The sequence below is a fragment of the Cibotium barometz genome, chromosome 33 (assembly GCF_041138505.1).
Source record: "Cibotium barometz isolate CiBa-2024 chromosome 33, ASM4113850v1, whole genome shotgun sequence".
NCBI classification, from domain to species: Eukaryota; Viridiplantae; Streptophyta; class Polypodiopsida; order Cyatheales; family Cibotiaceae; genus Cibotium; species Cibotium barometz.
This window is the reverse complement of record NC_141078.1, coordinates 21,263,190-21,275,559: the sequence shown is the minus strand read 5'-3', so window position 1 is coordinate 21,275,559 and position 12,370 is coordinate 21,263,190.

Genomic DNA, 12,370 nt, shown 5'->3' with positions numbered 1-12,370 from the left:
TCGCTTGAGATCCAAAGAACCTGTGCTGTCACATGCCTTTACCTCCTCTAATCTCGTGGAATCGTTATTTTCAAAAGCTCCCTTCATTAAGTTGTAACTTGCTTTGTTGAAGGAGTAAAATCATTGAGAAACATACCAATGTGGATCAAGCGAAAAAAAAAAACTTAAGTTGATCTCCAAGTCGAGAGGTGATCTTGGGGCTTCGCATGAACGGCCTTCATTAGAGCTTGTTTCAACGATATTGTCCTTGGATGTAAAAAGCTCACTGTCAGTAATACTATCATTGGATGTAGAGAAGTCAAAATCATACTCACTTGATTCACACCATAGCCAATCCTCAAATGACTACACTGGTCTGTCAAGATCACTGCTTGCAAAGAAAGATGTCATAACACACTCCTTGAATAGTTGATAACTTTAACCTTGCACTAGTTTACTAAAAAAATCCCATCATTGTTTAAACGAGAAGCCGACCCGTTCACATCAAGATCACACAAGGTTCACACCGGGATAACATTGCTAATAGGTCACATTATACTCAGAAATAAGCCTCACCACTAAAGGGAGACTAAAGGGAGCCAAATGCCAAATGGAGATAAATGATCCAAAGGGGGTGATAAAGGAGCCTTAATTCAAAAAAGATGCCTTGCTTTAAAGTCCACACCCTCTTTAATGCTGACAAAAGCACGTCTTGACCCCGCCGCCGTCCCTAGTTCACACAAGGATCACAAGATGAGATCACACAGGTTTCACACTTGGATTTCACAGGGATTACACATGGATCACAAAATCCGACGGCCCACCCGATCCTCGATTTTTGAGCGACAATGTCCGCCATTGATCTCCTTTGAAAAAGGGGTGTCAAATAGTCTCGAGGCTGTGCAAGCCCTTTACAAGCCCGAGGCTCCTTTACAAGCCCAAACAGGTAGCTCATTTACAAGCCCGAGGCTGTGCAAGCCCAAACAGGTAGCTCATTTACAAGAGTTGCTTCTAAAAAAGGTATGGAAGCAGGTATCAAAAGCCTCTGTAGGAGGAGTTGCATGCTATAAAGATATGTGTAGGCCTCCATCTGAGGGAAGAAATCGTAACTGCAAGAAGTGAGAAGGCCGCGGAAATGTATTGATGATGGACAGAGGCCCTCTGTTGTCCAAAATCAAAGGTGTAGGGCTAAGTGTGGCGAGAGAGCTAACTCTTCATAAGAATGTGAGAGAGCCTCCCGATTGTTGGAGGGGGCAGCCTCTAATTGAACACATAAAAAGCAACATATATGTGCAGGGAGAGGCAAAGGGGCCTCCCTTTGTTGGAGAGGGTGATGCAACAGAGGTTAGGTGAGGCCACTCATGTGAGGGGGCAGAGGCTAGGTGAGGCCCCTCATGATGAGAAGGGGATGATGCTGCAAAATCCATGAGAGGCCCCTCATCGTAGAAGTGGGCAGATTGGGGCGTCACAGAGTAGAACCCTTCTTTGGTGGATGCAGATTCGATCAAGGTTTCTCCTGTCTTGGAGAGAGAGGTAGCTGCTACTACAGGGCAAAGCAAGAGTCATTGAAGAGGTGTCGAGGACTATAGTAGGGCAATCAACTAAGACACTTGTAATAATATGAGAAGCAGGGGGGGGGGGGGGGGGGGGGGGGGGGGGGGGAAAACTCACCATCAAGGTCGTGGAAGACCATGAGCGCAGTGGAGGTCTGTGGGCCACCCACTGGTTCTAGGATTAGGATCTGAACCATGTTAGAAATAGCGGAAGTGCTGGACACTATCCTGGGCTCTGAACCATGTTAGAAGTAGCAGAGGTGTTGGACACTGGTTAGAGTGCAGCAGGAGCCTCCATAGCTGCGTAGATATGAAACAGAGTCTTGAGCCAAGAAAAGAGTATTAGCGCATGTAAACTGTAGAGGGTAGAGGTTGTTACGATTTACAAGGTTGGTATACTTTTAACGGACAAGTGTCGGGTGTCTAGGGGCATGTGTGTGTAATAAATAATTCATGCTATTCCTCGGATTCAGACCAGAGAGTTTCCTAGGAACTGGGAAAATGCTATGAATCTGTTTAAATAGCTTCGCTTTTTGCCCTAAAAGTCACTCTGAAAATGTCATTTAGGGTGTTTTAACTAAGGGAAATGGAACCCACTAGACAAACAGCTCCTAATGTTTCCTCATTATATATTGATATTCATTCCGAACTCGAAACTCTAGAAATTGAAATAGCAAAAAATCAATTCGTGCATAAATCGTACTTATATTTTGTTGCTCTTCTCTGTCTGTTCTAGATATTCATTGGCAGTTTCTTGGCTGGCAAGCAAGCAAAAGGGCTAACCGTGTTTCTAGACTTGTGCCCGACAAGAGTGAAAAGAAAAGTTAGGTCGGGAGGTAGTGCACGCTTGTTGGTCTTGATATCAAAATTCTTGCATTCATGCCATGCGTGTCTGGATTCAATGAATTTCGTTTTATGGGTGTGGCAAATGCCAATAGGCAGGCAACAAGCCGCGTACCCCTAGCAGTATTCGCATGAGTGCATGTGCATAGATGCATATGTAAAGCATACTTCAACACTAGCTCATTTGGATACGCCCAAAGCAGCATCACGATATAGAAGATAGTATCAGTGCCATGTATACTGTGTTGATGATGATGTCATTTATACAAGAGCACCTCTTTTAAGTAGAGGGAAGAGATTATTACAAGGTTGTTATGCTGTAATAGACAAGTGTTCGGTGCCTAAGGGCATGTGTGTGTGAATGCATGAGTGCATGTGCACACTAGCTCATTTGGATATGCTCAAGATACCTCACCAGATGAGGATGAGGAGATCAACCCTCTAAAATGTGTAGATCAATTCACTTAATGAAGGAGATTCATGGACATTCAAAGATAGGGTGCAGACAAACAAGATTATGGACATTCAAAGATAGGGTGCAGACAAACAAGATTATGGGATCCAAAGTGCTAGAAGCTTGCATGGTAGCCAAGGCATTCATAGGTACTTTTCATGCTAGCACCGTCGGCACCCTAAAGAAATAGGAGGCGAGTATCATAGACATGACAAAATAGTGTCAAATCCCACATAAGAACACTATGATTTAATTGTTTGGCAATTTGAGATGCTCCATATATGGTCTTAGAAGCAATGGAGTGAGTTGATTTGGTACGCCTATGAACCACCATAAATATTTGATCCCATCCATATGTAGTCTTGGGAAGACCCGTTAATGAAATCCATAGATATGTGGGTCCACTTCTCATCCGGAATGGGTAAAGGATAAAGTAGACCATTGGGTAGTTGATGACTATGCTTGTTCCTTTGACATGAAAACATTCCATCACAAACTTCTTGACATCTCTCCACATGGCTTTCCAAAAGAAACCCTTGCTCACTTTGTCATAGGTCTTTATAGCAAACCAAGATGACTCACAAGTGGAGAAGAATGCATCTCATAAAGCACCTTAGTTATATATGATGAAGTGGAAACAAGATACACTCTATCCTTGTACCATAAGAGGTTATTGTGAAGCTTATAGTGAGGGATATCTTCATGATCTCCTTGTTGTAATTTCCTATAAATATGGGCATAGCACCCTTATATAAAATATAGTTCTCTTGAATCCCTTTAATCCGATCACTATAAACCTCCATGACTGATGTCATAGTGAAAGCTCACATCCTTAACAATGTATCCTCTATGATATTATCCTTGCCCAGTGTATATGATATCTCAAAATCAAAACTTTGAAGTGTGGCTAGCCACCTCTTTTTCTTAGGAGAGAGGTTTGGTTGGGATAGGAAAATTTTCAACACTCTGTGATCGCTTCTCACCTGAAATGGACACCATAAATATAATGATGCCACTTCTTCATGGCATGAAGGATAACAAGCATCTCTTTCTCATAAACATGCAATCCCATCTCCTTGTCACAATAAGCTTTCTATTCTCAAATGCAATGACTCCATACTTTTGGTGTAAAACAATCCGACGTCCCCTTTCCCGCTCTCACACAAAAAGTCTTTGAAAAGTTAAGGTACACAAGAATGGGTGCTGATGTAAGTGAAGCTTTGAGTTCATTGAACCTTTTGTTGGCAAACGGAATCCCAAAAGAAACCTTTGAGTGCATTTGTTAGGCCAAAGGGCATGACGATAAAATGAAATAATCCTCTTTCGGTCCTAAATGCGGTCTTGTATTCATCACCCTCCATCTTTATTTGATGGTATCCTGATCTTAAATCAATCTTAGTGAAGAATTTTGCTCCCTTGATCTCATCCAAGAGATCATCAATGGGTGGAATAGTGTCCCTATTCTTGATAGTTACCTTATTCAAATCACGATAGTCAATGTACATGCAGAAGGATCCATCCTTCTTCTTTACTAATAGAACAAGGGAAGCAAATGAAGATTGTGAGGGCTGAATAAGATGCATGGAAAGTAGATCTTGCCCCCTTTGAGAGAGTTCATACCATTGCTCATAATATCAAGGGTGAAGTGAAAGCCAAAACATAAGCCCTTGCTTCTCAACTCTTCAATTTTTGGATCATCCATCCTTTGAGTCTCGTTGGAGACTTTCTGCCATTTGGGATGTGCTTCATGTCCCCAAGCTCTCCAGCAATCTCCTCTCAGTTTTTCAGATTGCAAAGAAAGATTATGGTATCTACTTTGATAGTTCCATCCTTGAGATCATCGACACCAGCATCTTGTAGATTCCATAGGTATCCATAAAGGCGGTCTTTATTGGTTGAAGGCCTTTAGTGGCTCTTTGAATAAGTTCCAATCTCATTTACTGCAACTTCTTTTGACAGCTATCATGCCTTGGTAGCTCATGTGGTATTGGATAGGTGTGAACACCCCACCCCCTAGCAATACTAGCATTAGCTTAGGCTAATGAGTTGTAGGATTTAGTCATTAAAAGATGTCATATTAAGAAGTGGTTTACAGGAGGGCTAGTGGGGAGTTAGGATCTTGTGGAGGTTATGAAAGCCCAATAGTCACATGGGTATCCCAAAAAGCACATGGTTGGATGGCTATATAAAGGCCTTCTTGTATGCAAATCGGAGGGGAATACACTATGACATTTTGCTTGTGTCTTTATTTTGTTCTTGATCCATGTCTCTTACTCCGTGCTCATGTGTACATGTGTACTCCATGGCTATGTGTGTAGAGCATGTGTTTTCCACCATGTTAGCAAGACAATGCTAACACTTTAACACTAGTTTTGTAATTGGACACTAAAGTGTCCCGAGGACACTTTAGTGTCCTGTTTCTCACCAAAACTTTGGAATTTTTTGGGGAACCTAGAAACAACATTTTTATACCTTGTTTCAACCATAGGTCGGTTAAAAGTCAAAAAATAAAGGGGATTTTTCATGATGTCAAAACACAAGCTATATTAGAAATTTGACAAAAACTCTAACTTGAAATTTTCATTGAAATTTGAAGCTGTTTTGTCAAAAATCCCATAAAATGCCTATAACTTCTTGAATAAATCATGTTTTTCATGTTTGTAAAAGTCAATTGGTAGAACTTAGGGTTTCAAAACAACACAATCTCCTTTAGGTCCTAGTTCCTAAGCTACTTGTGAACTATAACAAAAATCTCATAATTACCAAGATGCTGAAAAAGAGAAAATTTTTGGCCTTCCAAAGGTACTTCCATAAAACTAGGGTTATGTTAGTGCAAATTGGCAATTGGAAATGATTATATAGTTCAAAACCAATTTAATACATATTTTTTGGGGTCCCAAGCTCAAGTAAATCTTGCTACTTGAGCGCTATCTTAGTTTTTCAATCGTGCTATATTTTTCAAAATTTCTAAATTCTCTCTCAACAACCATGAAACAAAGGTTTTAGGTACCCAAATTATGTTTGTACAATGTACCTTAGCGGAATTATTCTATACAAACAAAATGTTGCAAGTTTACTAAGGAATGTAATGCGTATGACTCAAGAATCTAAATCCAGAATTTTTATTGTGTGCAGTTTTGACATTTTGAAACAATTAATATTTGTAGCTTACTAAGGGGCTTTTACATATAGCTTTAAGATCTCAATCGATAGAGTAAGCATTGTATCACCTTAAAAAACTTGCAAACACATTAAAACCATGTATTGGTTTGGATACAAATGGATGCTAAAAAGTGGTGTATCAAACACACACAACTTCCTACTATTTTAGACACTCTCAATTGAATTTTATTTCATGTGAAACTTGGCAAAATCTTTGACACAAATATGAAATAATTACTTGGAATTTTTCACGGGACTTAGTGATTTTTTTCTCTAAGCTTATAAGGCGGTTTTCTCAAACCTGAGTTGCAGTCTCATGCAAGTCCTATTTATGGGTGTAATTCCTTATCGTGCCAGCATCCAAATTACAAGGTTACATTTTTTAAAGACACACTAGGTCGCATATTCAAACTCCTCAAGAGGGATTTTGAATATCTTTCCTAGCCCAAGTAGCATTTTATTTGCATCGACCGAAAAAGGACACTTAAGTGTCCTTTTTTGGTACCAAACTAGTGTTAACACGCCTGGTGCTAGAGTCCTAGAATCTCTTTCCTACACCTTTATCTTGCTTGTATTCCCATTTCACTCCCCTAAATTCTCATTCTTAAGAAGGAAGATGTAGAAAGAAGAAGTAGAGAAGATGCATTCCTAATCCATTCTTTCAAAAATTATTGAATCTTGCAGGAGACATAACTCTTCATAGAAGCATTAGATTACTATGTTATAAAAAGAAAAATTATAGATCTCAATCTAATCTACCCCTTTTTTTAGATGTTAGGTGAAAACTATGCCTCCATTTCTTGCTATTTCTGTTGCAAGCATGTACAATCAAAGGTGCACAATTCTATAAATTTTTTCCAAAATTGGGCAACATTGTAGAGTTTATAGAAGCATCGGCGGATTGCTATGCTGTAAAAAGCAAAGTTATAGCTCTCAATCTAATCTGCAACTTCTATAGAGAAATTAGGTTCAAATTTTGCATAGTTTTTGTGCTATAGTCTCTATCAGTAATAGAAGTCATCATACAATGCAATTGTGTTTCTATTTATGGATTATTCTAATGCTTTTTATGATGGACTTGGATAATATTTACTTTTTGATACTAATTATTATTTTGGAAGGCATTCATATTTTTAAATGAGCTTTGTATATATCTGCTATCTTGTGCACACCATTTTATTTATTTTCATCTTCCACTTGACCTCTCACGATGCTTCCACTTGACCTCTCACGATGCTTCAAGTATGATATGTTTCCATTTATTCTCTCTCATTTCTTCATATTAGGGAGTCACACACCCAACCAACTCGGATTACCGCCACCAATCAAAATGGGAAAAAGGAGAAAGACATATAATTTTTGTAGAGAAACTATTAGAATTTTATAGTAAAAGTATGTTTTGTTTGATTTTTATATTGACCATGTGGAGTTGGTTGATTTTGATGACTACATCCAAAGCCGAAGCTGGCTAAGAAAGCGAAGGACAATCCTTGGATGCATCTAACCTTGTGCAGGACATTCCTCAATATGTGATGATGAGGACGATGAGGTTGCTTACTTGTAGGTTAAGGATCCTAAATGATAAAGTCCATATGAAGAAATTTAAAAAAATCCCAATTTCTATTTTCATATATTTAGGATAAATCAACCAATAATAGGTCCCTAAAATGCATTAACTTCTTTTCTCCAAAGTGCATAGTTGTAATAGTGAGGTTTACAATACTCAAAGTATAATATGTTTAAGGACAATCTTATAGGAATGCTTTATTTAATGAACATTATATACCATAAATTTTGTGATCACAGTTATTATGTTATGTCAATAATACATGAAAAAAATATTAAAAATGACTTTTTGATTAATTCATCAAAGTCATTAATTTAAGGACAAACCCTTTGGAAGGATAACATGTCCATTCCAAACTCAAAGTTCACAAATATCTGCAGTTCCATGAACTCAACATTACATCCATGAACATTACTCAATCATTGAGTGTGTCAACTTGATGACATCCTTATGTCTACTCATATAGCTACCAATATCCTTAGTTCATAAATATCTTCACTTCTATGAACTCAAAATTATATACGTAAACATTACTCATCATTGAGTGTGTCAATCAACTTGATGACATCCTTATGTCCATTTATATAATTACCAATATTTTTTAAGTTAGTCAAAGATTAAAAAATGGAGATAGAAAAAATGACGTATGCAAATCTAAGAAAAAATGATTGTTCATTAAAGATAAGGCCTTAACAATGACAATTACAAATCGCCATGACTATACAAGACCAACGCTCATAAAAAAACAGTTGTAGATAGACTAGTTATTAAAGATAATGTGCCTTAAGTAGATAGACTAGTTATTAAAGATAATGCCTTAACAATGACACTTACAAATTGCCATAATTATAAAGGACCAATGCTCATTTAAAAAATAGATTGAATGAAACATAATGATAAATGATGGAAACTTAATATTGATAACACATTGGAATCAAAACTCATAGGCAAAGAGTCTCCTACCTTGAAGTTACATAAAGATTCAACATAAACATATCCATATTCAAGGTTATTAATTGACATGTGATTTTGTTTAAGCCAAGGTGGCAAAGATGGAGAAAACACGTATCTCACATTTCCTTTCTCATTGAAACCCCTACAGCTATTTATGTAACCAACCACATTTCTACCTCAAACACCACCCACTATATAGACTCGATCCTCTTCAATATTAACTATTGGGTTCTCAAGAATAGAGTACCTCCTTGATCTTAGGTGCATGGAACACAACAAATTCCATTCATCATAAAGAAATTTAGATCCACAATAGTGCAACAAAGCTCAACAACACTTGATTGGATGAATAGCCCTTGACTAGCACCCACAATTGTCGAGTTCTTAACCATAAAGAAAACATCACTAATGTAAAAGACTTCACCATTTTCAACTGGACAATGAGATGGTTGTAAATGGTCGCCATTACTATCATAAAGGCAAAGTGGAGAAACTTCAAATATCCTTACCGTTAAAAACAACAAAAATTCATGATCATTAGTGTTTACACTAGGCTAAACAATAAAAAGGAACCCAATTAGTGTTTGCACTTGTAGTATGCTTGAAGTTATGATATGAAACACTCAATTGCACCTCTTGTGATGAACATTTTCTTATAACCTAGTTGTTTAGCATAGTGCATTACAACCATTTCATTTAGTTCTAACAGTGGTGGTGTTTTTTCAATATCTTTAATTGTGAAGTACTTAGAGTCGATGGAGGAAGGAAGTGTATTGTTCTTGAAAATGTAACTTTAGAATCACATGCTGCATGTTTAATAACACCTTGGCATGAACTGAATACGTCATTTTGATCACATGGTGAGGCTGCATATTCCTTGGATTCATCCTTGTACATCTCCTCCCACTCTATAATCACACGTTGAAAGTATTCATACAAGGTATGTCCTTGTTGGACTGGTAACTATCCACCATATCTATCAGAAGAAATCATTGTACGAATGTCTCCAGCCATATCCAAATGGCACAAGTATCTATATAAGTCTTCCAATGTGTTGTCATATGCATTAATGTCAAATATTAAGGTAGAAAAATATAATTCTCTGGTGGACTTGCACATCCTTTGTATGGACTATCATCAATGAGAATTGTCCTTATTACATAGCATTGTGCATTACATTGGTGCTAAACCTTTTTGAGTGGTTTGAACATGGCCTCCACACCCATATTTTTTGGCTAAAATATCTTCTCACGATCATATACACAACACTCCTCTTGTCCCATACAATAAAAAATGGTAACTATCTCCCTACATGCAATTCTAGAGTTTCTACCATATGCACCACATTTTTATGCAAAGCTATGGACCATATTCCAACATATGGAACTTTATGAATAGATTGGCGAAAAACTCTATGCATCCTAGATGAAGTATGCGTATTTGACTTTGTGAAGCAAAGTTCTGACAATAATCCATTCCAATCCAATATTACAAACATTTGACCTATCACATTCCTTGTATCTAATCTTATGTTGTCATTATCTTCATTAACACATCTATTATATACTTTATCTGCCAAAAAAAAAAGATGAAAGACATGTTAATCGACAAAAACTCAATAAAAAAATTCACGCACATATAACTTCTCACAAAATTATATATATTTTTCACCACAAATCCAATGTTATAGACATTTGACTTGTCACATTCCTTGTATCCAACCACCTATGTTGTCATTATCTTCATTAACACATCTATGATATACTTTATCTGTTGAAAAAAAAAAAGATGAAAGACATGTTATTAATCGACGAAACTCAATCAAAAAATCACACATAAAAACTTCTCACAAAATTATATATAATTTTCACTAAAAAAATAAAATATGGTAATATGATCAATTATCCACATATTGTGGATGGTTTTAAATGTTGGATTTAGTTAGTTATCCAAATCTCACTAGATAATGTCTTGTGCATGCATGTCATAAGGAAAAGTAAAGATAGAAGACATTGAGTCAATTGACCAAAACTCAATTAGAAAATCACAAACACATTATTTCATTACTCTTAAAATACCCAATATATCTCTAAGTACATAGAATTAAATTTGGTCATATGGTTAGTTGTTCACATAGTTGGATAGATTTAAACGTTGGATTTGGTCAGTTGTCCAAATCTCACTAAATGACAGTAGACATCTTGTGCATGTGTGTTATTGGCTAGATTCAATTACTTGTGCATGGTTGTTATTGGCTAGATTCAATTACTTGTCCAAATCTATGTTCAGGGTGGGTAATGCTAGTGGTCAAATCTTATAGATTGATGTAAATTTCTAGATATAGTCACTTGTTCAAATCTATGTCATGGGTGTAAATGCTACAGATTTGGCCAATTGTCTAAATCTTATGTATGATTATAAACTTTATGTGGCCTTATTGACATACCCAAATGATCAACTATATTTGAGGATTAAATTTGAATAAGTGTCCAAATCTTTGTTTGGGGTGTCAATAAAAAAATCATAAACACACGGTCTAATTGATCTAATGAGCATGGCATTTTTTTACTTTATAACAATGAACAAATTATGATGCAGTCAAATTATCTCAATAATAGTGTCTTTGAATTTTATAATAATGAACAAATTATGATGCAATCAAATTATCTCAATAATAGTGTCTTTGAATTTTATAAAATGAAATAGAAGTTCTTCTACTAAGTTAAGATCATAAGTAACATACATACAAATCTAACTAATGATATCGCAATGGAAAAGACTAGGGCCTACCAATAAAATGATAACTAAATATGCTTTTTAAGCACCTATTATGTTTGGCTCATGAGGAAGAAGTTGATCAACAAAGTCTAACATTGCCAATTCATGCTCCTTTGTATAAGTGTTGCTATAAGCTTGGGTGTGGGGCCTTCTACTAGAAGCTTCTCATTTGTAAACATAGAATCGTCTCCTTGCTTTGTGATTCTAGCCCATGAACTGATTTCAAGATTCCCCTCAACAAAGCTTGAACACATTGATTCAATCTCACGTAATTCTTGTAAACTTGAAACCACTATCTTCCATTTGATTGCAAGAGCCATTCTACATGGACTTCCCAATGCGAATACATCAAAAACATACTCATCCTCCCTACAAAAAGATCGTATAGTTGTGAGAAGAGCATTAGTAATATGAGTGAGCTATGCATTGTATATAGATTTGGATAACTGTCCAAATCTATACTTAATGGTTCTAGTTAGAGGAGCATTAGGCAAATCCCTAATAGAAGCGGTACATGTATGTATATAGATTTGTCCAAATCTATATCAATGAATGATTGGCTAAATACAATGAGAAGAGCATTAGACAAATTCATATGAAGGGCTGGCCTTAGGCAAGATCTTTAATAGGGTTGAGGTCTACTGAGAAGAGAATTATGGAAGTCCCCAATAGGGTTAAGGTATGGATTGTAGGTAGATTAAGACAATTATCAAAATCTATATTTCATGGTTGGCCAAATCTACATTTTATTGGTTGACCAAATCTATATTTAATTGGTTAGCCAAATGCGGTGAGAGGAGAATTAGGTTAGAAAGTCCCTAATATGAGTGAACTATGAATTAAATATAGATTTAAAAAATTATCCAAATCTACATTGAACAGTTGGCCAAATCTAGTAAGAGAAGTGTTAGTCATGTCCATGGTTAGGGTTAGCGTTAGGCCAATCCCCATTAGGAGTGAGCTATGAATTATTGATAGATTTGGACAATTTTCCAACTCTATATATTGAATGGTTATCCAAATCTTGTGGAGCATTAGTTAGTAATATGAGTGAGCTATGCATTGTATATAGATTTGGAT